A 26,015-nucleotide genomic window follows, 5' to 3' on the forward strand; every position below is an offset into this window, starting at 1 on the left:
ACCTGAGAAATGTCTGTTTCATACAGCTGAAGTTGAATTCCTGGGTTTCCATATTTCACCTGGGGGGCTAACACTGAACCGATCCAAAGTCCAGGCTATCACAAATTGGCCAGTACCTGTTACATTGAAACAATTACAATCTTTTCTAGGGTTCGCAAATTTTTACCGGAGGTTCATTGCAAATTTTTCCTCCATTGTGGCACCATTAACCGCATTGACCAGTCCTGCAGTACCATTTATATGGACCGATGCACATCAAGCAGCCTTCGATTCTCTTAAAACCTCGTTCACCACGGCCCCAGTCCTGCAGCATCCTGACCCAGAGCTTCCGTATATCGTAGAAGCAGATGATTCTTCCTTTGCATTAGGGGCCGTCCTATCTCAGCCTTGTCCTACCACCGGAGCACTACACCCAGTGGCCTACCATTCCAGGAAATTCACACCGACCGAAACTCACTATACGGTCACTGAAAAGGAGCTCCTGGCCAACAGAGATGCCTTTTTGGTCTGGAGACACCATCTTCTGGGGGAAAAACATCAGACCATCGTTTACACAGACCATAAAAACTTACAAGACCTAGCTTCTCTGAAATGCGCCAATAGTAGACAAGTTCGTTGGCACCTCTTTTTTGATGCATATGACTTCCTTGTCAAACACAGACCGGGGTTGTCACATGGTAAAGTGGATGCTCTGTCCCGTTCACCTGAGGGGATACCTCTACCTTCATATCCCGAAACTCTCTTAGGTAAAGGCCATGTTGTTTGTACCTGTACTCCATCTCCGCCTATGATAACGGCTATACGTCAATGGGTTATACAACATCCCCAAGCATTGGATGATTGGGTTACCGTTATGCAGGATGGGTTACCTTTTGTTCAAGGAAAACTGTTCCTCCCCACCAGTGACTCACGCAACCAGGCCTTAGAGTGGTCCCATAATGCTCCTATCAATGGTCACCCAGGTCAGCGACGTACTCTGGAGTTGTTGAAACGCTGGTGCTGGTGGCCATCGATGCGGCGAGACGTGGAGACATATGTTAACACCTGCTCTATATGCGCACAATGCAAGACTCGGAAGGGTCGTCCGCTGGGACTGCTACAACCATTGCCCATACCCCCGAAACCCTGGCATACAGTGTCCGTGGACCTGATAACTAATCTATCACGAATACAAGGCTACGACACGATTTGGGTGGTAGTAGACTCATATACAAAAATGGCCCGTTTTTTTACAATGTAAAGGCATTCCTGCTGCTCCCCACTGGCTCGAATGTTCTTTGAATCTGTTTTCTGTCTGTTCGGTTTGCCGAGTGTCATTGTGTCAGACAGGGGGTCTCAGTTCACCTCACGTTTCTGGTTGGCTCTTACCAAACTACTAGGTATAGATGCCCGCTTCTCTTCAGCTTACCATCCAGAAAGCGACGGCCAAACTGAGAGAGTAAACCAGGTCTTGGAACAGTACTTAAGGTGCTTAACTTTGCAATTCCACAATACCTGGCTTGAGTCTCTTTACTTTGCGGAATTTGCATATAACAACGCTCTGCACTCGTCCACTGGGTTTTCGCCGTTTTTTTCACTCTATGGCCAACATCCACGTACTTTACCTTTTTCTGATTCGAATCTTGCCAATGCCCCTGTATTGTGTACCAGTACCCCTGCAGCAAATGATTGTGTCAGAGATCTCGCATCCATCCATGCTCAAACCCTTGTCCATCTCCAGGAGGCCCAGTTGTCTATGAGTACCGCCGCTAACAAAAAAAGGAAAGAGGCACCGTCATATAAGCAAGGCGACCGGGTATGGTTGTCTACACGGCACCTCCATATACCGGGTTGTCGTAAACTGCTGCCCCGTTTTGTCGGCCCGTATAGGGTTTCCAAGGTCCTGAACCCGGTGCTCTATAGACTCGACGTCCCCGCTTCATGAAAATTACATCCCGTTTTTCACACATCCCGCCTCAAGCCTTGTCCTGATGATACACGCATTGCTCCCGCTCCTGGTCCTGTCCCTGTGATTTCCCAAGAGGAATATGAGGTTAGCGCTATTCTGGGATCCCGGGTTGTTAGAGGGAGGTTACAATACTTGGTGGACTGGTTGGGTTATGGTCCTGAGGAGAGGTCCTGGGTCCCATCTTCTGATGTACATGCCCCGTTGTTGGTGGCCAGGTTCCATCGGGAGAACCCTTCTAGCCCACAGGGTTGTGGGCCTTTGAGGGGGGGCTCTGTCACGCCCCCACCTTCATCTACGCGTTCCATGGACACATCTCATAATCCAGCCCCACTATCACCACCAAAATACATGCCAGGACATACTCTCCCCTGCAGGCCTACCGGCAAGGAATGGGACAAGGTCAGCGACGCCGGTTCTTGCCATCTCAGCGTTGGTTTCCATTCCGGCGTTGGCAGTTGCCATGGAGACGCGCCACGGGCATTCTACAACGTCTCCGTTGCCGGCACCTGAGAGCTCCTCCTTCAGCACGTTCGATCATGTGACGGATGATGAGAGTCACGTGATCATTAGTCAGCATTCAAAAGGGACGTGCTGACTGCCCTCCAGCGCTTCACAGCTGATCCAGTTGGGCGCATTACGGATTACGGATTACAGACTACTATCACTGACCTCGGATTGATATTGGACTCTGATTCGGCTTCTTCGTTCACGGTACCTTTGTTTGGAACTATTTTCTCATGGATTCGACCACATTTCTGTCCCTGGATTGCTATTGGATTGCCCTTTTGTTATGAACTTTGTTCTTGGATTACGCACTTTTTCACTGATTGACTTACGTTTTCTGGCTTCTACGAAAGGTGGAGATTTCTGCGTTACCAAACTGTCATCTGGTCGTCACCCTTGCCGGCTGCCTCCAACCAACATCTTTACACCATTATTAAGTCCCGACCAACTCCTAAGGGTAAGCCCAATTGTAGACTTATTACATATTCATATACAATTCTGGGGTTCTGTGTTTATGACCTAACTTCATGTTTGCCTTACAGTGGTCATAGGGGGCATCTTCCGGCATTCCTGGTTCCGGCTGACAAAAATTCACCACCTGTGGCCTCAAGGACTGCTCGGGCAGTAATTTCTTGTTTGCTCGAGTGGTACTTGGGGACAGAGGTTTCATCGGCTACACGACCATCAAGTCTTGACATGTATGTTCCTTCCAGTGCAGTAAAACAAAAGATGTGATGGATGGGAAGTTTAGCATTAATCTTAACCTCTGGCATTGCTCTGGCCAACCCCCTAGACCATCATTTTTCGACCCCAGCCATTACAAAAAGGGAAATACCATGTGCAAATCAGGCTCGGTCCCACCCCAAAAGGGGCAGTCCAGCACAAACTAGTCACAACCCTTCTGCACGAGACCACAAGCATTCCCAAACATGTTTCATCCTCGTTGGGCCTCATCAGTGAGGAGTAGCTTGGGTCTCTATGCCCTGCAGGCACAGGACTCACATCTGGGCATACCTATCCCACTCAGGGTGACTACAGCAAAACAAAAGAGGTGCTGGCTGGACGGTTTAGAATAAGTCTTAACCTCTGGCATTGCTTGGGCAACCCTCCAGACCATCGTTCTTCAGGGATGCCTTTCCCATTTTGTAATGGCTTGGCAGGCGAAGAACAGTGGTCTGGGGGTTGCCCAGAGCATTGCCAGAGGTTAAGATTAATGCTAAACTTCCCAGCCATCACTTCTTTTGTTTTGCTGGTCTTTTTCGAGTACACCACACCACCCTTATGCCTCCTCTACAATATCAACTCTTTCCCTCCCTCCTTCCTCCACGGCTTACCACCCACCCCCTGGCCCCTCGTCAAGTCAACTCTGTGTCTCACGTACCCCTCTTTCCCTCACACCTCTCCCCCCCTTGCTAATGAGTACACACTAATGCCAAAATGATTCGATTTTCCAAAGCTTGTTTGCAAGATTAATGTCTGTGGTGTAAAAGATGGATGAGTTGGTAACGTATCCCAAATTAACGTCTCTTGTTTGTGCGGGAAACGACCACAGGACTCTGCTAATCGAAGCATGAGCTTGAAAGGCTGTGATAGGTTAATCGTGGTTAATGATCCATTTGGTCATTGAACGTCCAACAAAGGAACCCCTTCGCTGGATGTCACTGCCCTGCATTTATTTCTACAATTATATTAATACAAATTCGAATTCTTCTGCCAGCGCTGCTTTAGTGGGGCCATGATTGCTGCAATCCAGACACACATCTTTTCGCAAGATTTATTTTTGTTCCTGCACTGTTTCATAAAATAAATTTTAAAAGTTGTCAGATGCGATCTATGAAAAGACACACAAGTAATGCTGTGCAATTAGAATCCATTCTCCTGGAAGTATAGGCTAACTGAAATGAAATTGTATTTGCATGCGAGGGCAGCCAAAAGATATATTTTATTTCCAAAAGAAAATAACGAGGAGCATCGCGTTTCAGACAAGGCCCTAATGAGTCAGCGTCTGATAGTCATCAAGTAACACATATAATGGGAAACAGCACACACACGTTTAATGAGATGTGTGCTGCGCACCAGGCGCATGGACTGGGTTCTCTACTTTGGAAGAATGTATAATGTAAGCATGTCTAGGGCTGTAATCGAAAGGTTAAACAACCACAGATAACATGTCAGATGTTGCAAAAGAGGCTGTTTCTCTCGTAAGGATGCAGGTAGGGCCACGTTCCATTAGTGTCGGTCACTAGCTCGGTGTGCATATCTTCAGTGGCAACGAGATCCAGGTATTTTCATGAATGGATTGCATGAGCCAGGACAGGATTCACAGAACCAGATAATACCGGGAATGTAAGGTCCTAACAGTCAAGGAATGCCAAGGGACGGTGTGTCTGCCCACAGAAAGTGGCAGTGTGGAATGCTTAATCTTGTGCAGAAGACAACAAACAACATTTCAAACGGGTTTAGATCAGATTCATGTTAATGGCATATTTCCAATCAGCCTGTTATTTATTTTTGCATTTTTAAAGTGCTCACACAGCCCGTGGACATTGAGACGCTGTTACAGGAATTGTTCGTTTTTTTTTGTTGCCTTAGTAACGCGCTTAAACACCGAGAGGTTTCTAAGCGCGGACCCGGGGATCGAACCTGTGTTGCTTCGTGTCGTCTTGCTTCTAAGGTGTGCACGTTGCCGCTAAGCTATCCTCCCATTCAACTGCACATATGGCTAGACTGGGAACTGCTGTCAATGCTTGGCTTGCCTAGCCACAGGTGAGGTTAAACATGAAAGGATGATTTTATTCCGTGTGCTTCCCCTGTGTCAGAGGCTCTTAAGAGTACATTTAGATACATATAACGCAAGGTCAGTTTAACGATGGTGAGTCCCTCTAGGTCAAAAGAAGCATGCACTCCCCTGTTTTGCAGATTTGTAGGCATCCCCAGATGTGAAATGACAGCAAATGAGGCCAAGGGAGTGACATCAGGCTTTGATACTCCAGGGCGTCATGGGAAGTTACATTGCAAGAAGTTGCCACGAGTAATCAAAGAGACTCATGGCTTTGTGCCGTCCATTATATTAATGATCACTGTTTCTAATATATACGGAGCAATGCCATGAGTGAGGCATTTTTCTTATCAGAGTACAGGGGGAATTGAATAATTTCTAGGGACTTCCCCATTTGGTAGGTAAGGCACAGCGACATGAAATAAATTATCCAGGATCGCACAATGTAACAGTTTAATAAAGTAGTGATGCCATAATTGGAGTGTGGTCTGCAGTTTAGTCACTGGTCCATGTGTCTTTTCAGTTCTAGATAGTTAATTTTCAGCTCAAAAATACTCTGTTCTGTGGAGATGACTTTAAACATTACACAAACCGGCATGACTACAATGCAAATCCATAAGGAAAAGGAGCATGATTTGAATGTTTGTGTCACCATCCCAAACCTAAGACTGCAAGTGCAAGAATTCAAATTAATGCGTGCCTAAAAAGCTCCCCAGGGGATTTGCATATATATTTTCAAGACTTGCAGACAAATGCCAAAATGCACTGTCTGAAATATACACCTCGTAGTAGTCATTGTTTCACACAGACCTGCAGTTTATTTTCACATATGGGTCCTAATTTACAGAAGAGCAACAAGGACCTGATTGACAGAAGCGTTTTATAATGGGGCAATCCCATTGGAAAACACTCTGTGAATCAGGCCCTATGTCTGCGCAAAGTAGTTAGAGCAAGTGAGAACATTGCACTTCCCGACAGCACTGGCAGCTGGTTCATTGAATTAAATGCGCACAGAAAACTGCAGCGCAAAGACTAATGAGTAGTGCCCACCATGCCCACAACACACCTCAGGGCAAAATGAACATATCACTGTTGATCAACTTTTGCACAGACCCATGGAAAAGAAGTAATCAAGAATGCTTATCAGCAATCACCATTAGTTTCACTCCTCTTCTGTGAATGACAAGTCCACCCTTATCCCAGTACCTCCACTAATCACCCTACATTAAGGTAGCACCCTCAAGTCTTCCCCGTCATGGAACCCCCACTAATCTGCAACACAACACACAACATTAAGGGAAACCCGCACGTCCACCTTCGTACCAGTACCTCCACTAATCTGCACCCCAACATCGTCCTACATAAAGGCAGCACACACAAGTCCTCCCCATCCCAGCACCCCCACTGAACTGCACCTCAACACTGTACGTTAAGGCCAAACTCACAAGTCCACCCTCATCCCATTACCTCCACTATTCTGCACCCCAACACCCTACATTAAGGCAGCACCCAAATGTCTTCCCAATCCCAGCACCCCCAATAATCTGCCCCTCAACACCTTACAATAAGGGTTAACCCACAAGTCCACCCCATCCCAGTACATCCAATAATATGCACCCCAACACCCTAGGTGGGGTGAACCTGGGTCCTGGCTATGCATACTGTTTGAGATTTGGAAGTCAGTATATGGCAGATGAGGTGGTCACAGAGCCTGACAGGAGAGCCACAGAAACACTCCAAGGCAGTGCTAGTGGTCAGCAGCCAGTGACACACCACCAGGCAGCAAAAGATGTAGAGGTTTGGAGGGAACATATGGGTAGAGGAGGCAAAACATTGCAGAAGACAGGACTAACAGCAAGGCACACGTGTCTTCACTTTGTGTACGAGGATGCAATGACACAATCAGAGGCCCTACGAGCATAATTTGTGTGCCACATGCACTGTGCATACGTGAGTAATGCTGTAAATAACTTGCTCATGAGTGCCTCCAACCTGCATGTACTTATTCTGGCATATGTGGAGGTGGCCATATTTAGGGGGTACCAAGCTGATTTCCTGGAGTGCTCTGAGGCGAACAGGGGTACCAAACAGATGTCACTGGCTTGCGCAGTGACATCAATATTTGGGGGTACCATGTGGACTTTCTGGCATGCACAGAGGCGGCGCTATTTGGGGGTACCAAGTGGACATTCTGGTGTGCATGGAGGAGGCCAAATTTGGATGTACCTTGCCATAAACCCACCTTACATTGTGCTTTGGGGAACTCTTTTCACTCACCTGCAAAAACGTGGTGGTGAGGCTGCAGGTGCCCCAGCACTAACAAGGGACAGTAGGGTTAAGCAGGGCACAGGCACCACCCCATGAAGAGCCACAGGTTAAGGAGAAGGATCCATCAAGGAAGAAGCTATTCACTGATGAGGAGCTAACAGTCCTAACGGATTGCATGAACAAACACCATGTCGATCTGTACCCTTGGGCCGGCACTACCCTTCTTGTGACCCAGCAGTGGAGGATATGACCGGAGGTCACAGATCTCATAAATGCCTGTGGAGTGGAGAGGCTTACTGTGGAAGAGGTCCACAAGATGATGTCTGACCTCTCTAGGCAGATGAAGAAGAAGCTTGGCAGCAATGTGGCCTTTTTCCAGGCTATTGGAGGTGGATCATCACATGTTGAGGAGCTAGCTCCATTTGAAGAGGTTGCCAGTGCATCCATGGTCCCTTTCATTACATGCTTTGCATCCTAGAAGGTGGATGCTTGATCAATATTTGTGCTTAACATTAATCTCACAGCACACATTAATGTATACAGAATTATTTAGCAACACCATTACACCTACATGTGACAAGGGCCTGCAAGACACATGTCATTGAACACACTCACAGTGTCATGCATGCGGATAGTGCATTGTGAACACAAATGTTGCCTCACATGGAAAAACATTAAGCAGTGGATGATGTCAGAGTTATCCATTCACTGGCCCTGGTGAACAGTCGACATGGATGAGCAACAATGAGATGCAGCATGAGGGTGTATTCTAAACATAAATTATTGTGGTTGCTCAAAGGATGTTTGATAAGTGATATTCCTTCCACATTTGGACTGTCAATTGTTCAGTGGTCAGGCACGTTCACATTGGTCATCTCCATGTCGCAGTATCATCTCACATGGGAAAGATGAATGTGAGTGTATTGAACTACTATTTGGGACCAGCTCATTCTGATGAAGACAGTGATGGGGATGTTGGCAAAACAAAATCCGGTAGGATTGTAATTTCAGCAGGTGAAAAACATGATACTTGCATGTGTTGTGTGTATGCATGTATGAAAGTGAGCTCAACAATGAAGCACAGAACTCCGTCTGTGTACTGTTACATCGTCCACTCTCATACATATCTGGCTGTATGTATGGCCACCTACTCTTCCAATCTGTGACATGATGCATGACCCAATGTACCCCAACATGACAATTCAGAGTATTGATTGTGACCCACCCATGCTTTCTACATTACAGAATGCCCAGTTACAATGTATGTTGACTGTGTAACAGGCCCTTTTGTGTCTGTATGCATTTGATTTGAATATGCATGTTCAAGTGGATCGGTGGGTCTCTGAATTTAGTTGTCTGACTTTATGCAGGTAAAGATGCAGTGGATGAGAAGGAGGAAGAGGGGGAGGAGGGAGAGGAGACAGAGGATGACACACAACCATCCACCACTGCAGCCTGGGTTGCTGTGTCTGGTGAGAATCCACTCATGTTTTAGGAAATTATGAGCATGCCTACCGACTCGTCTTCCAATAAGAAGGCAAAAACAAGATATACCACAAGCTTCCCACCTCTACCACACACCAGTACTGGGTACAGCCTACTCACAGAAAATGGTTCAAAACATGCAATTTGAACAAAAAGGGCCTCATATCAAAACAAACATATTTTAATATTTGTTTTTATATGAGGCCCTTTTTGTTCAAATTTCATGTTTTGCACCATTTTCTGTGAGTAGGCTGTACCCAGTACTGGTGTGTGGTAGAGGTGGGAAGCTTGTGGTATATCTTGTTTCTGCCTTCATATTGATTCCTCCAATACCACAGCCCCCATACAAAAAAGAGGACCTTTTCATTGCTCAACTCTTGTTTTCAATCGTCTTCCAATAATACTGCCGAATCAGATGTGGAAGACATATTGAGGGGCATGATGGAAAGGCCACCAATAATTATTTATGGAATGCCTTGATTTCCTACAGGCTGATGAATCTAAGGAGGAGAGCCAGGGGACCCTGGGAATGGCAGTGAAGAGGCCTGCTTCAAAGTTGGATTCTGTGTCTGCAACTTTGTATCCTACCATCATGGAGTCAGCAGTGGAGTTTGATGTCTGTGGGAGGGTTGTAGACTGCCAGCCTACGACCTGTGCACTCACTATGAATGGCCTGGGCTCCGGCAACCCTACTTTGTAGGCCACACACGTGTGGTGGATGTCTGCCTGCCGTGCTTTTGGAGTGGGAGGAGGAGTTGCTGCATGCAAGTGCCCAACAGGGCGAGGTCCTGCAAGAGATGGCCAGCAACATCCATTGCCTGGTGGAAAATGTCATCACCTCCAATACCGCACTCACTGCTGAAATAGGCCTATTACAGCAGGAGAGGATAGAGGACATGAGCCCGTCGACACATGAGGAGGTTTCTACCTATAAGAAATTCCTGCGTGATGTGCTTTTGACCTCAAGGGACATCCCGTGGCAAAGAAATGGCCACCTCAAAGCAAACCCTGCATACAGAGATTTTGGTGTCAAAGGCAAGACACATTGGCCGTTGATATATCCATCCCATTTGATATATGCATCCCAATTGATATATGCATCCCAATTGTGGCATGTTGTGACACGCATGGGGTAGAGCATGTACAATAGATAATGGTGATAACTGGGTGATGGTCACTGTCACTTAAGATGTGGGTTATCCTAAATGATTGAGTGTGTGCATGTCTCCTTAATCAGCTATGCATGTGCTTTGTGTTACTGTTTACAGCTCCACAAATTACTGATTGGAGTCAGTCTACTCTGGATGTTCCTGTGCACATGTTTTTGTTAATGAATGATGCAGTCGGTTATTTTTTGTGTCACATTTATTTGACACTCCTGTCAAGTCAGCCTTGCATGCCATCACCTGACACAGGTCATGTGAAGTAGCCACTCAATGATGCATGTGCATGCAACACACCTGGCTCTTGCAATCCACTTAAGATGATTACCTAGATTACAAGCATGCATGTGGATGATGTGTGAAGTATGGTGTGCATTTCTGGTGAGGTGAGGATGTTGGAGGCCTTAATGACTTTCTTTTGTCACATGTGTAATATTGCTGCTGTGTTCACATCAATGTATGTTAGAACTCTTGATTGTGAGTGATGTGTGACCTTACATCATGTATCCACATGAGCATAGTCTTTGAGTGACTACATGTCTTTGTGGAAGATTTGGAGAACACCTTCATGATATGACAAGGGACATGTTGATGGTATCATAGACATGCATGAGGAGGGGATGGGAGGCATTGTATGCCCTTGGAGTGGTGCTACACCAACTGGGGGAGGTAACATGGGGATGCAACTCACGCTGTCTCAGGTAGGGTGGTGCGTGGAAAGTGTGTAAAGGCAGGTGTTATTGCATGTCTTCACCTTGCAGAGGAGTATCAAACGCTCTTAGAGGAACTGTAAGTCCACAGTTCTGGGAAAGTAGTATGCATAGTTTCTTCAATGGGCTAGGTGGGGCTGTCTGCTGGATCCCTTATTAATGTAGCAACAGAGTAGTTTACACTTATCCTCACTTCAGTTGTTGCCTGTGCCAGTGGCCAGGGGTGCATTGTAATGGAAGGTGGGGGTATGGGCCCCAAGTGATGCAGATGGTATCCCTTTGTCTCATTGGCAGGGCATGTCTGTGCCAGTTGGATGAATTGGTGACAGCCATGTCAGGTGGGGTATAGGGGGTCTGCCTCGGAGGCGGGTGCACTGACACAACAAGTGACAAAGTGGTAGGATGACACAGAAGAGGAGGAGGGTGCAGACACATGGATAGAGGGCAAGGTAAGAGGAGTTGGTGGAGTAGGGGAGGCTTTGACATGGATGGAGATTGGTGCTGGTGATGGCCTTGATATGGTGCAAGTGTGCTGACAGAGGTTGTGGGTCCTCCGTTGATGGGGCATGGGGGAAGGAGGTTACACAGGAAAAAGTAGGGGTTGAGGTTCCCAGAGGTATTGCAGGGGCGGTAGTTTATGAAGGGATTGGTAAGGGGATGTAGACACATGTGCCACAACTGTAATCTATAAGGTAGTGCGGAGCACCTCAGGGAGCGGGGGGGAGAGTAGGTGTATGGGCAGGGCACTACTGACAAACGTGGCTACAGATGACAGTCAAAATGGTCTGACCTTGCCAAGGGTGGCGGCGGGCAACAAAGGTGGAGTGAGGCTTCAATATTGTTGGAGACAGTGGCAAGGCCATTTGGTGGTATGGCCATACATGCCATATGAATCAGGGTAGTGGGTAGGCCAGTAACCACCCAGGTAGGAGCAGAGGTGTGTGGATATCAGCCCACACTGGTAGTAGTATGGGGGTTGCAGTGCTACAGGGAGGTACATGAGCTAAGAGGGGCCATTGATGGTTTTGTGGGTAGGACATGATGATGACTGGAGGGAGGGACATGGCATTGAGTCAGTTACATGGTGGGAATGGGGTAAGTGTATGCAAGTGGCACAGGTGGGGATGATATTGGGGAAGTGGGGAGAGGGAGATGTAGGGACATACATGGCAGTGATGAGTGGAGGTTAGCAGGACCAGCAGCAATGCTGCAATAGTACCCAGCATCGAAATGGCTGTCCCGTGAGACTCAGAGGAAAACATGTGATAGCACCATCATTCCAGGGGCTGGCTTTTCAATATCAGGAATTTTGAGCGTGTGACATGGACACTTTTCTTCTGACTTGACATATGTGTGGACGTTGCTTCTGCGCTTAACGTGAAGGATGACAGTGAGTTGGCTGTGTATTATTGATGTTATGGGGCACACGATGTTGGCCAATTCATTAAACACATTCTCAGTGTGTTGTTGTTGGCAAAATGGATCAGAACAATTTCATCATTTATGGCCATCAGGGATGTGGCTTTAGTGTGTGTGTTCCACAGGGGTTGTGATTCATGGGAAGTAGGTTTGTACTACTTGGTTGTGTGTGTCCTGCCCTTGTGCACGTTGGCCTGCTAAAGGAATGGGTGGTGCCAGTGGATGAGAGTGGAAGCCCTCCTGCACCTCTTCTGATATTCCACATTTGGTAACATTATGCATGTTAGGCAAAATCTTATGCCGTATCCTGTGGGAGACTGCACCAACCCTGTCCTCCTGGCAATAGGTAAACCAACCTTTGGTATAAGTCTGTACTACACAGGTTGGTAGTGTGGCTGAGCAGCCAGGCCTATCTAAAGAGGGGTCAATTTGAGCAGTAAGGTTGTTACACAGAATTTCACAATGACAGTTATTCAAATAAACACTTACACACAAGGCTTCTTGATTAAACAATTATTAGTTTATTTAACAGTCAGTTGAATAAGCCTTCTTTAGAAGGGAGCAATCATATAACCCAAAATATACTTCAATAAATACACACTCTCAGTTTCACTAAACCAGTTGATACCCATTGAGGATGGCACATATATTCTTCCTGCACCCTCAGGTGGCCTAAATAACTAGGACACTGTGGATATTGATGTATCGCAATGGTTAACAAATATTCTTCAGAAGGTAAGTACTTTTTAAAACCCTCCGATGCAAAGTAAATTAACCCTTTGCTGTGGGAAAGGTAAATAAAAAGTCAGAGGTAAGAAGAGGCTTTCAGGGAGTCAGGACAGCCAATGTTAGTTAAGCAAAAGTCTAGGGTAGCTGAAGCACTTCTTCCAGGTAGGTAAAAAAGTCTTGCACAGTGTTTTAGAAATGTTTGTAGGAAATGAAATCACTGTAAGGCCATATACTGAGAGGCTTGTGAGTGGCAAAGCTGCACGCAACTCTGCAAAGGCAACCAAGACAAGTCTCAACTGAGAACAAGCAAGGCTACACAGCAAGAGATAAGTCCTCTTAGTTTTACAGTACTTTTGGTCAGAAGTAAAACGGCTTCCAGCTGGCTTCTGTTCCTTTGTAGGTCTGCAGGTCCTGTGTTCCTGGGCCCCAGTCATCGGGACAAGAGGGGGGACGTCTGGGGACTCCTGCACTATGAATGGAAGGTCGTCAGTGTGATGCTGGAAATGCATCAGAGGGACAGGGCCTCTGAATCCTTGTCCTGTACTGCTTTTTATCGTGTGCTCTGTCATGTTTTCTGCCCAGGAGTCCATGTGGGACTCCTGGCAGTGCAGCTCTCTCTTTTGGTTTGGTGAACAGACCCCTGGGATACCCTTATGGCACCAATGGGTAGGGGTACAACCCTGTGTCCCTAGTGTATGTTTTTGGGCACCTGTGGGTGGCCCACAGAGCAGGGTATGGGCTGGTGGCAGCTCCATGCTGAATTTGACAGGTGCTCTGGGTGTCCTCCATTTTGGGATACCCAGGCCCTGCCATTGGGATCGGTTGATTCCTGATAGAAAACAAGATGGCCCCTGTGGCCTCTTGCTTTCTATTGCCTGTTATCTTGTTTTCCCAAAGTCCTGGGAAGCCCTGACTCTGTCCCTTCCCCCTGACTGGCTGTTGGGTGGAAGTTCCATATATGGTGTTGTTGTGAAGGCCCAGCTAGACTGACTGGAGCCTTCCCAGTGACTGCATGTTGTGGGTACCTCCTGTGGGTGGGACCTGGGTGAATGGAGTGTGTGACCAATATACACTCCTTGTTGTGGTTGTCTGGTTTCTGGCATGAGAGACAAAGACTGAGACAGCCCTGCCCGAAACTGGCCTGAATGCAGTGTGTAGTGTTGAATGGCTGGGTACTTGTCCCAATCCACATTCCTTGTTGTGAGTGTCTGAAAGGGAGGAGTGTGGCCGGAATGCACTGTGTGCCTGATTGGCTGACTGACTGCATGAATGCCCTTCTGTATGATTGGCTGCTGAGTGTGTGCCAGCAGTGTGGATGAGAGGCAGAATAGTATATCTGGGGACCTCTCACCACTGGTAATGGGTTCAGAAGCAGCCAGGGGTTCAGAAGCAGCCAGGGCTTCAGAAGCAGCCAGGGCTTCAGGAACGTTCAAGAACGTTCAGAAGCGTTCTGGAGCTGAGTCTCCACTCTAAGAGTAACTGGAACTGCTGATCCTCGACGTCCAGCTGGAAGAAGAAGACTTGCTGTGGCATTTGCTTCGACCGATCTGAAGGCTGCCGAAATCGTCGAAGACTGACCCGAGAGAGGACCTGGTAAGGCGCCCTCTTCCCGTGCTCCGAGGGACCATCGAGCACCGCTCCATCTTCGCCGAAGCGCCCTGGAAGACAGACCCTCGAAAGGCTGTCGACCCGAGACGGGACCGCCGAGGAGATCGAAGTGAAGCACCCGGACATCGACGCCGTCGAAGTCCATCGCCGTCGACCAGGGTTCGCAGGTTTGTGTAACCGCTGGAGGCCCGTCGAAGCTGTGTTGCCCAGCCGTGGGAACCACTTGACGCCGTGCCGCCGACGACCGGAGCCGTCCGCTCCTTGCCTAAGAACATTCGAATCGAAGGACTACCTCGTCCGCACCGTCGACCGCTTTATCCGGCCGGAGAAAGTCGAGGACGACCAACGCGCCGAGGAGAAACCTGCTGGTGGGTTTCCCGCCACCCGAAGACCACAAAGACTCGAACGACTCGACGCCCTTGCTGGGCCTCCGTCTCCACAATCTTTGCGGTCCAGAACTATTGTCACCGAGGTGCCCCGCACGCCTCTGCCTTGCAGGATGCCGACGCTCCGACGCCGACGAGCACCGCTCGGACGAAGCTGCCGCCTCATCGACGCCGTTCTACCCAGTTTGTCGGCAGACGTTCGACGCCCCATGTCTCCCGCTTGAAAGGGAAGGCATTCAAGAAGGGCCGTCGATTCCCCGTGGCCGAACGCCGAGTTCCTCGACGTTTCTCGACGCCTATCGACGATCCGTGACTCCCGCTTGAAAGGGGGTCGCTCAAGAAGGATCTGTCGACGCCTCTTCAAAGAACTCGACTCCACCAGGTACATTGGGGGGGTAAAAACATTATAGGAGGGACTAAGACTTGCAGAACAATATATGGACTGGGCTTGTGCTACACCTTTATTTTACAGGTTGCCCAGGTGGGGGGATCTCCACACAGAACTGTGTCTAGTGATAGGGGCCAGTATTCTGCCTATTTCTCAACCATCTTATTTTCTCTCCTATCTCTATTGCTGGTTTCACTCTATTGATCTGTGTGACATTGTTACAGTATTGTTAATGCACTTTAATGAGATATAATACAAAGGGTGGTACCACTTTAGAATTGTATATATTTGCCATTGTTGATTTTCCTGAGTACAAAGTGAGTTATCATGATAAATGTACATAACCTTGAATATTGATTATATAAAGACTGTGTTCTAACCAATACAGTGTGTGGACATTCCTTTGTGGGGGTTTGGGGACTACACTGTACTTAAGAACCAGCCTGCATCACCTCCTGAGAAGCTAGGCCTTGATTGCTCGTCCATTGCTACCGTAATAGAGAATCTTGGCTGGGGTCCTCTGTGCCTCTCTTCTACCATATAGAGAGCAGAAGTACAGACACCCCCCACTGGTCTTCTTTCACAGTCAGCAGCAATGGGCAAACATCAGATTAGTAGCACTTTGCGGTTTCAGTTCCTCGCGGCTCTCGCAAACAGCAACACTGTGGTTCTCAGATACCTTAATGGACTTTCCTCGCGTCTGGGTTCGAACACTCTGTTGAGGTTGTTCAAGCTTGGTCAGTCCTGCTTCATGGCAGTCCGGAGGATCTTCCTGGAGCTCAGGTCCAACTTAAAGCGATGCACTTGATCTGGCGTTCCTCTCCCTGGCACTTTAGTTCCTGCAGCAGCAATGGAAATACAGCCTGCTCCGAGAGGTTTTCCAGAAAAGTTCACTTTGGGGTTGATTGGTCCCACCAACCTATGGGGAGAAGTCATCCGTTGCAGGGCTTCTCTAGTCAATGCAAATTTGGAGCTACTGCAATGCAGCAGGGCTTCACCGGGCAAACTAATGGTCCAAGAGTTGCAGCAAGCGTCTCTTCCAATTTCTTTTTTCGGATTCCTTCGTCCAGTGGTTGACTTTGTATTTCAAGCAAAAAGCCTCACCTTTTATGCAGGTTTTTCCCATTCATTCACAGCCTAGATGTCAATCACACAGCAGGGTAGCTGGCCAATCACCTTTGGGTGCATTCCTATAACCAAGGGGATTAAGCACAGGGAGTTTCGGGCACCTCCTTCAATTCCTGCCCCTGCCAGACACGATGGAGCCGGAAGCGGGTTTCAGTACTGAAGCCTGCCAAAGAAAAAATGAAGAAAGGGACCAAACTTGGTTTGACGTGCAGAGTAAAAAGGACCTTTCCAACAAGAAATGGCAAAAAAAGAAGACTGCGGCCATTTTGACAAAATGGGCACCTATGGGTGTCTTAGTGCAGCTGCGATTGCAGCCCACGGTAAAAACACACAATACTAGAAAAAAGTAAACCACTGCCACAAGCAATTAATTGTAGAAAGGGTAACATATAAATGTTACATGAGAAACTAGACAAAGGGGATACTAAGTAACTCCTCCAGCACCCTATGGTAAAATAGTGTGTGCTGGGTCTAGAAAGTTACAAAATGTAAGTAAAGTCAATTTCACTTCACTGCTCTTGGAAACAGTAGTTTCACCAAAAGAAGGTATTTAAACCTTTGGGAAATCTAAGAGACTTCCCTGTGTCACTGCACTGATGGTGCTGTGTTTCACAATGTAAAGATGATGCCTATGGAGTTTGTCAGACTCCAAAGTCAAAAGAAACATAGGCCCTCATTACGACCCAGGCGCTAATGGTTTAACGGCGCCGTAAAAGGCAGCGGTGCCGTTAAACCATTAGCGCCTGATTACAAGGTCCCTTTGCGGGACCCGTACTTAACGGCTGGCTATTAGCGGTGCCGTAATTATCGCCTTCCCCATTCCCATTATGCCCTATGGGGTAAAATGGGAATGGGGAAGGGCAAATGGTGAATGGGGAATTACCGCCCCCGCCAACCTTGTGATGGGGGCGGTAATTCCGCCATCCACCATGGCGGAGACCGGCATGGACCATGGTGCTAAAAGCACCATGGTCCAACGCCAGGGTCGTAATGAGGGCCATAGAGTCCAAATCACAGAAAAATACATGAGAGAGAGGGAAAACGGTCTCACTATCTCCAGGTTAGAAATTAAAAGTCCTAAAGTACTACAGGGGATGCATATAATGATATGCCACCTGAGTGGTCAAGCGAGTAGAAGAGTGATTTTAAGCACTCCAAATGTGCACTCCGCTATATCCCTAGTAGCTATGGGTGCTGCTTTGTTAGATGTCTCACGTGGTATGACTGGATTCCTGATCAGTGCCAACAGGAATGTTGACAGTGGGTAGGCACTGTCCTCTGCAAAAGGGAAAAAGATTATTGATGGAATTATTTAAACATATGCATTTCACCCCTCTCTCCAATCAGACAATCCCAGCCATCGCCAATCATCCACAACCACTCGAACCACCTGCAACATAATGGACACCACATCATAGCAGCCTCAATCACATTAACGTGCACCCTATCACCACTCCAGCATCAACCACTACATGAAAAGTGATGCTGGCAAATGTCTACTCAGCAATCAACCATGCTGCTGACATCACCGACCTCATCATCACACATGACATGGATGGTATCTTCATTACTGAGGCACTGATAATATCTGTCTCCATCTACATACTAGATATTCTCAATGCCAAGGGCTACAAATGTGTGCAACTAGACCATCATTCACGAGTCTGCATGGCTACGTACCCAACAGGAGGTCACCACCGTTAGCTCTTTTGTTTAACAATCATGCCACATCCTGCTCTCCCCAGCAGCCACAGTCACTTTTCACCTCACATACAGCTCTCCGAAGACCAATGCCTCCTTCATAGAATACTTAAAGGATTTTATCACCACTGTATCTTTCACACCGGCCAACCACATCTTTCTCTGCAATTTCAACATCCCTAGCAAACAATCAACCAAGTCAATGACGGAAGGTCTCACATGCCTACTCAACACACTGAACCTCACACAGAATACATAAGTTAAAACTCACATGAAGGGCAATAATCTCAACTACATCATCAACGCTATTCAAACACCCCATCCCGGCTCCCCTATTCCAGTCGACTATCCATCCTATCGGGCAATTTCGTTTGACATTATTCACACAACACTTCTCAGTCATACCCATTGGAAACCCTGCAAACATGCCTTCTGGTCCTTCATGAACTTCCCAGTGGCAGCTTTCACAGAAAAACTCAGAAAACTCCAATTGACATAGGGCTGATCTATCTCTGACAGATCAGAACCGCAACTCACTTCTCTGAGAACTCCATGCCACCCTCACAAACTACATCAACCACCATGCCACAGTAAACCATGCAGCATTATCCTTCTGCACCATGGTACACTCAGGAACTGTAGCAAAACACAACAGGTGATGGTTATAAGGTTAAGAATAAATCTTAACCATTGCCATTTTTGATGAAAATGATAGATAAAGTGGCTATACTTAAACTGCAGGAACACTTGGAGAAATCTGAAGTTTACCATTCCAGGCAGTCTGGGTTCAAATCTCAAAATGGTACAGAAAGTACCCTGTTGGAAATGAAGATGGAGATGTTTAAAATCATGGACAACAGTAAAACTGGGCTGCTTATGCTATTAGATCTTTTTTCAGACTTTGATAATGTTGATCATGAAAAACGTATTGATCGCCTCGAGAATATAAGTGACTGTTCTAGTGAAGCAGCCTCCTGGATCAAATCTTTTCTCCATAATAGAATGTCTAAAGTTGCATGGGGCGAAAGCATGATCTAAACCAGAGAGACTGGATTATGGAGTGCCACACGGCACATGCCTCTCACTGGCTCTCTTTAATGTTTACTGTCGCCCATTATATGACTTCCTTGCCGAATTAGATTTTCCAATTATGCTGACGATACTCAGCTGATGAATGGCTCCCAGTGAAGGCCAGATTTTGCTTTAAGGTTTCCACAATGGTGCATAAATGTCTCTACAGTCAAGCACCAAGGTACCTAAAAGATTCCATTAGTGTCTATATCCCTAAGAGAACAACTAGATCTGGTGACTCCATACGCCTGGTTGGCCCGAAGAATAAATAGGCGAAAGACCTTCCAGTCACAGGCAGCATGGGTGTGGATTAAACTCCCTAAAGACCTGCATGTGGATAGTAACCATGCAACGTTTAGGAAACACTTGAAGACAGTTGAATTAATCTATGCCTGTACTCGATCTTGACCTCCTCCCCTACTTCCGGGCTCTGATGCCAGTTGGCTCTGGCGTACTACAAAGAAACAAATACATGAATACATTAATAAATGAACCTCTGGCATTGCTCTGATCAACCCTCCAGACCATCGTTTTCACCTGCCAAGCCATTACAGAAGTGGAGGAGCCATATGAAAATCAGGCATGGTCACATCAACAGAGAAACCATCAGCGTACAACTATCACATTGCGAAATTATGCAGCTGCACATCTGACTTTGGCCCTTTTGAAAGAACTCCATGCTACACTCCGACAATTGATTGACCCTGCTATGGTACACCATAGCCAAGGCTAACTATGTAAGCAGAGCCCTCTTCTAAGCCATCAGCCACTGCATCAACCCTGTGCCAGACCTACCCACAGCACACTCTGTCAAATGATCCACCACCGTCTACTCTTTCTTCAGCAATAAGGTCAACATGATTCGACAACACATTGACACCTACGCTACTACTGATGACACAGTACACTCAATTTCACAATAGCACAAACAACTGGCCCATCTTCAAACCACTAACTATGTAGGGCCTCACTGACACATTAAAATCCCTCAAGGCCACATAGTATGCAGACAACATCCTCCATATCTGCTTGTTCAAAAGCCTTCAGACTCTAGCACAGTAGGTGCTCCCATACCTATCGTCCCTTCCTAGGTCAGATCCTTGATAAACCAGTAAGTACACACCTCCTCCACCACATCAAAGTCAATTACCTCATTCGTGCCAAACTGGCTTGATATCCCGATGCAACACTGAAGTGGCTAATATCAGGGTGAACAACAATGCCCTTGAAAGCATCAATGATGGCCTTCCTTGCCTGCTAGCTCTCCTTACCTTCTTTGCAGCATTTGACACAGTCGACCACCACACACTCACTAACAATCTACATAGCTACATGGTAATCTGCAAGATCGTCCTCAAATGTTGTAAATCTTACCTTGAAAATCAAGAACAGTTTATGCTTATGGCTTCTTCAAAATTGGAAGCTCTACCCATCTCCTGTTGTGTCCCACAAGTTTCTATCCTGTAGCCTGTGGACTTCAATCTTTACATGAAACCGCTCTGAACAGTCCTCACTCCACGAATCCACATCCACCAATACACAGATGACATGCAGATATACCTGTAGCTCAGCCATTACAATCTTCCACAGACTCAAGGACTGGCTCACATTGATCCAGCCCAGGATGCCAATGCTTATGTGATGCTCAACTACAGATTCTATGAAGCCAACCAACAACAACAAACACCCTGATATCCAGACCGGAATCTCTGCTATCAAGCTTGAGCACTTCACACCCCACCAAGACACTGGTTCCAAGTATCGTTGGTGAAACATCAGACAACTCACATTCAAAAAACGCACAGCAAGGTAGAGAAAATAGTCTTGTGGGTTTGTTCTCCCATGTGTAAAATGAAGGCCTTCTTCCCAGAAAAAAAAAAAAAAACGCTTCAGATGTGCTGGCCAAGCCTTAGCCCTCTCACACCTGATTGGTGGCATTGCCCTTTTGGAAGGGCTTTCTATATCTACACTGGCACCCCTGAGATTTGTCCTGCATGCTGAAGCAAGACTCATTTAACTCAGTAAATTCATCCACATCAAACCAACCCTCATCGAGCTGATGTGTCTCCCACTGCAGTCACATATCCTGTTCATATTCTGTTGCATCATCTACAGGGCTGTGACCCAGAAGTCCTCAAACTACCTCACTGAGAATATCAGCAACTCCAGAGGCCTCCATTCTACCAAACGTAAGGTAATGTGCAGATTCAAACTCTGATGGTGAAGGAAGGAAATAACCATCGGACAAGCCTTCTCTGTCTACTCTCCAAGACTCTGGAACCTCCTCCCGATCAACATCAGATTTGCCCCATCGCTTTGTGAGTTCAGGATAGAGCCCAAGACCTTACTCTTCTAGGAATGTCTCCTCCCTAAAATGTAGGTTGACAAACCCTGCCCTCCCTGCTCTACCTGGGACTCTGTGATCTGCTCCCCACTGTCTCCAGCCCTGGCTTCTTGTCACTCCATTGATGCCAATTGCCTACCCTTCCACTCCTGGGCTTGCTTCCCACTCTCGTTTTCTCTGCTTCCCACACTGTGTTGGTCCCCCTATGATTGTGAGGCACTCTGTTGCTTCCCAAACCTAGGTCTGTGACCAATTGATGTCCTTATGACAATTACTATGATGATGTTGAATAATTAAATGTCATGTCATTTCTTGTGTTTCTGTGTATTATGTGACTGCCTTTGTGTGCGTAATAGTTGATACTCAACAATGAGCAGGGTGTTGCCAAAGGTTCCAGATGTCAGGGCATGGTGCATAGGGGAATGCAGCAAGAAGTAGCTATCATACGTTAATCCTGGGTAATACGAATTCACATGCATGATGTGTCACATGGCATCATAGATCACCTGCACATTTATGAAATGCCAATGTATTCTGTTACATGATATGGTATGTGCTCTGTTTCTAAAGGGTGCGGGGGCAGTTGTGCAACATGGGTTCAGTTGATGCCTCCCAGGGGAAAATGTGCAACTGTATAGAATTCCTGATACACTCTCTGTAGTGCCTGCAATATGTGTGGCATGTGAATGTTCCCATGCATACATGCTAGGATGCAGCGCAAGAGCTGGTGGATGCACCTTGATTGTGCGGGCTGTGATTTACCCCCAACAATGGCTGTGGTATGCTGGAATGGACAGGAAGTGTAAGGCTGATGACACTTTGAGCAGAGGTGTCAGAGCCTTTGAGCACATCGTGGGTGATGCTAGGCTATTGCCCCACTCCCTGACCAGGTCTAGGATGACATGGGAGGGAAGCAATATCTTCCATGCACCACTTCATCTGGCATACCAAGTATTGTTGTTCGGGATGGGAGGTTCTGGCCCTCCTCCTTCTTCCATTAATATCAGTGCTAGCCATGGTGGATCCGACAATGTGGCAGTTGTAAGTTAATTGGGTTGCATTCCGCGTTCAATGTCTGGTCTTTCTTTGTGCTTTGCGGCTGGTTACAGTTGGTGGTAAGATTATTCTCCTTTGAAATCAGGAATGATTGCGAGAATGCTTCTGTCAATAGGGTTTACTTAGCGCGTGATGGGGCGTGCTGTTTGTTTGCATGGTGCCTCCCTCACCATGCCCATGCGATCCCTTTTTTTTTCTTTCATGAGATGTATGTTCTGCCCCGTTTTCATTCTTTGCACTGGTCCTTCGCACATGTGCCGCACAAAGCGCTCGAGCAGGGTGCAAAGTGGGTAGGGGCAGCACAACGTCTGATGTGTGAATCACAAAAAGACATTTAGCCCAGTGCAAATTGGACTTTTGTGGCACAGTCACTTTGCACTGTGCTAAAACTTTTGTAAATTAGCCCCATGTTGAAACTGTGAAGTTCCACAACAAAGCAAAGTGTGTGTGTTAATGTTAAGCCCACCGTGAACATAATGGAGACTGTTTAAAAGGGATCATTTCAAATTGTCTTGCGAATGCACATATTTAGGTAGGTAAATGGACCTGTGCCTGGGCTTTCAGAAGCAAAGGAACCCAGTGTTTCTTATCTGGCAAACGTTATCACTTCGTAAGGTCTTGTCTGAGACTATGTGATGATACCAAAGAACACTTATTAGGCATTTGCAAAGCCACATATGAATGCCCTACATATTTTTGTGGGGACTGTGTCCTATTGCTTTTCTATCCGAGACATCCTCTCATTTCATTTCTTGTGGCGAGTGAAGGCTGTGACGCCCCCATGAGTACAAAAGGTGTGTCTATGCTGTGTACCTAGTCATGGATCATGGCATGTCTGCAGTGATTATTATGATTTAACCCCAAAGAGTTATCTGTATCGTAAACTGCCCACCAGCCGGTGTTGACTGTACGGATGATACTGCAGATTAAATAATGTGGAAAGGGCATTACAGATGTTGGAGTCCTCCGAGCAGGTCCAAATAGTTTTCTCTAGTGTTGGAAAATCAATGGATTAGTTACCAGTAAACTTCAAGGGTAAGTACTGGGACGAGGAAGACGAAAATGGGGTAATGCCAGTATTTCTCACCGGTAATGTTCACTACTCCGAATTCTGCTCTTCTTCATCCCAGTACTCACTCTTGAAGGGCCCCACCCTTGCCTAAGTCAATCTGAACCAAAGAAGGTGTTACACCTACCCCCTCTCCTAATGGGAGTAGGATTTACCTCCGCACTCTCTGAATTTGCCAAACTTACAAGCACCCATCCTCCTGCAGGTGGGTGGTGGGGTCCAGTATTGGGACAAGAAAGAGTAAAACTAATAGCAAGGAAGATTACTGTTTAGTTATCAAGGCATTATTCCCACGTCCAAATTCATCATCCCAGTACCTCCTCTTGAAGCCATGTGGCCCTGGCACTTGAAAGAAACACAAAGAAGGTTGCACACCCAGTGAATCATGTATTCGACCACTGTCCACTGTGAAACGGAAGAACGAGCAGCCAAACCTCCTCCCGGCCTGGCAAGGGAAGCCTGTAATGCTTCACAAACGTAAGAGGAGAGGGCCACGTGGCTGCCTTACAATTGTTAATGATGTAGGACCCCCTAGCCACTGCATTGGGGTTGCCATCCCCCTGGATGACCACCCGAGGAAGTGTGGAGGAGAATCCTTTTCCTTATAGGAGAGGGCGTAGGTGGATCATCTCCTTTGGTTCGGATTGCTTTGTGGGGTTGCTGTTGAGGGTGGGGCACAACAAGTCTAGCATTGGGACGAGGAAGAGGGATATGGAGGTAACGTAATGCAGCTCATAGTGGCTCACCATGTGGTGAGAGAAAAAACGTGGCTTTCAAATTCAGAGACAACACATGTATATGGCGCATTCGGGGCACAGAGGAAATTGCTTCCATTGAAGCCTTGACAGAGTAGAACGCATAGTGGCTGATTTGATATCCGCTGCTATTGCATATGCAGAATTCAACAACGAAAGAACTGCGCATTGATAATTGAAAGATAATGAGAGAGCACGGCGTATTGTACAACTCCTTCTCTACACCTAAATCAGTATGAGGAGAAACTTTTGCTGGGGCAGAAATGCTGTGCGTACACAGGCCGAGATTCCTTTAAATTGATTTTTCCCGCTTCTGAATGCTGTCTGAAGCTGTCGGTCTTACTGTCCCATCACCCAGGATGTGAAACTGAAAAACACCCTCTTAGCGCATGCCCATTTCTGATTTAAGTGCAGTTCAATCACTGCTCTGTGTCCTTGACACTGACATCTCTTGGCCAGTGATGCCAAATGTTAAAAGACACTCTTCGGGACGTGAGAAAAAAGGCAGAATGCCTAATGCGGTTTCCTGGCATAAAAGCCCCGAGCAAACAGATGAATCGTTTGGCATTGCAGGCTCAAGTCAGTTGTTTCTACTACCTGTCGAAAGAGAGATATACAATGTGGCGATGGAAGCCTGTAGATATTTTAGTCACAGATCGTGGAGCGCGCTTATTTAAAATCCTGTCAAGAAAAGAAATGAAATGTAAAAGGAAGATTCTCCTTAAAGCAAATGTTTATCTTCCAGCGGTTTTTTTGTTTAATCACAATTCTTTTCAATCTTCCTGAAAGTACTGCCCCACACCACTTTTTTCTTTAATTTACTCTTTCGTGTCCACGTTATTTGCCTCTTTGTGTAGTCCCTAACTACCGCGTCTTATTTGATTTCAGTAATGGTCATCTTTCCATTGCTTGTACAGGCAGTCTTGTCTGTCTGTATGTCCTTCTTGTGTTCACTGTTGCCTCTTAATGGGCCCCTTTCACAAAGCGTTGGACTCGAGCATATGAGATGAGTGTGAGCATCTCTCACATCATCCCCCTTTAGGCAATCTTTTGAGATGCTCCACGTGCAAGTGTGATGCACAAAGGCTTTAAATGCTCAAGGTATTTCCAGATTGTCTCCATTGTTGATCTGTGTAACTCGGTCATAATGCAGCAGGTGCCAATCTGAGATGCTATATGGAAGATCATGCAGAAGATTCTCAAAAACAGGAAAATCTCACTGAGATGTACAATGGTGCAAAGATGTGCTTGCACCATTGTGAATCTCAATTCCACATTCACAAAAAAAAGACCAAAAATTAGCCAGAGCACGAAGGTGCGCAATTTGTGGACAAAAAGACTTGCAAATAAGTGGGTGTTTAATGGCGCATCTGATGAGAAGTGCATGTTTTTGGCGCATCTGTCAAATGCCCACTTCTTTATGTGCAAAAGCTGACACTATGCCAAATGTTTTGCATCTCATCTGATGTCCAAGCGTTTGGGGTGCATTCAGAGGCCCCAAACT

Source organism: Ambystoma mexicanum, chromosome 5p, assembly GCF_040938575.1.
Source record: "Ambystoma mexicanum isolate Mex_15411 chromosome 5p, UKY_AmexF1_1, whole genome shotgun sequence".
In the NCBI taxonomy this organism is placed as follows: Eukaryota; Metazoa; Chordata; class Amphibia; order Caudata; family Ambystomatidae; genus Ambystoma; species Ambystoma mexicanum.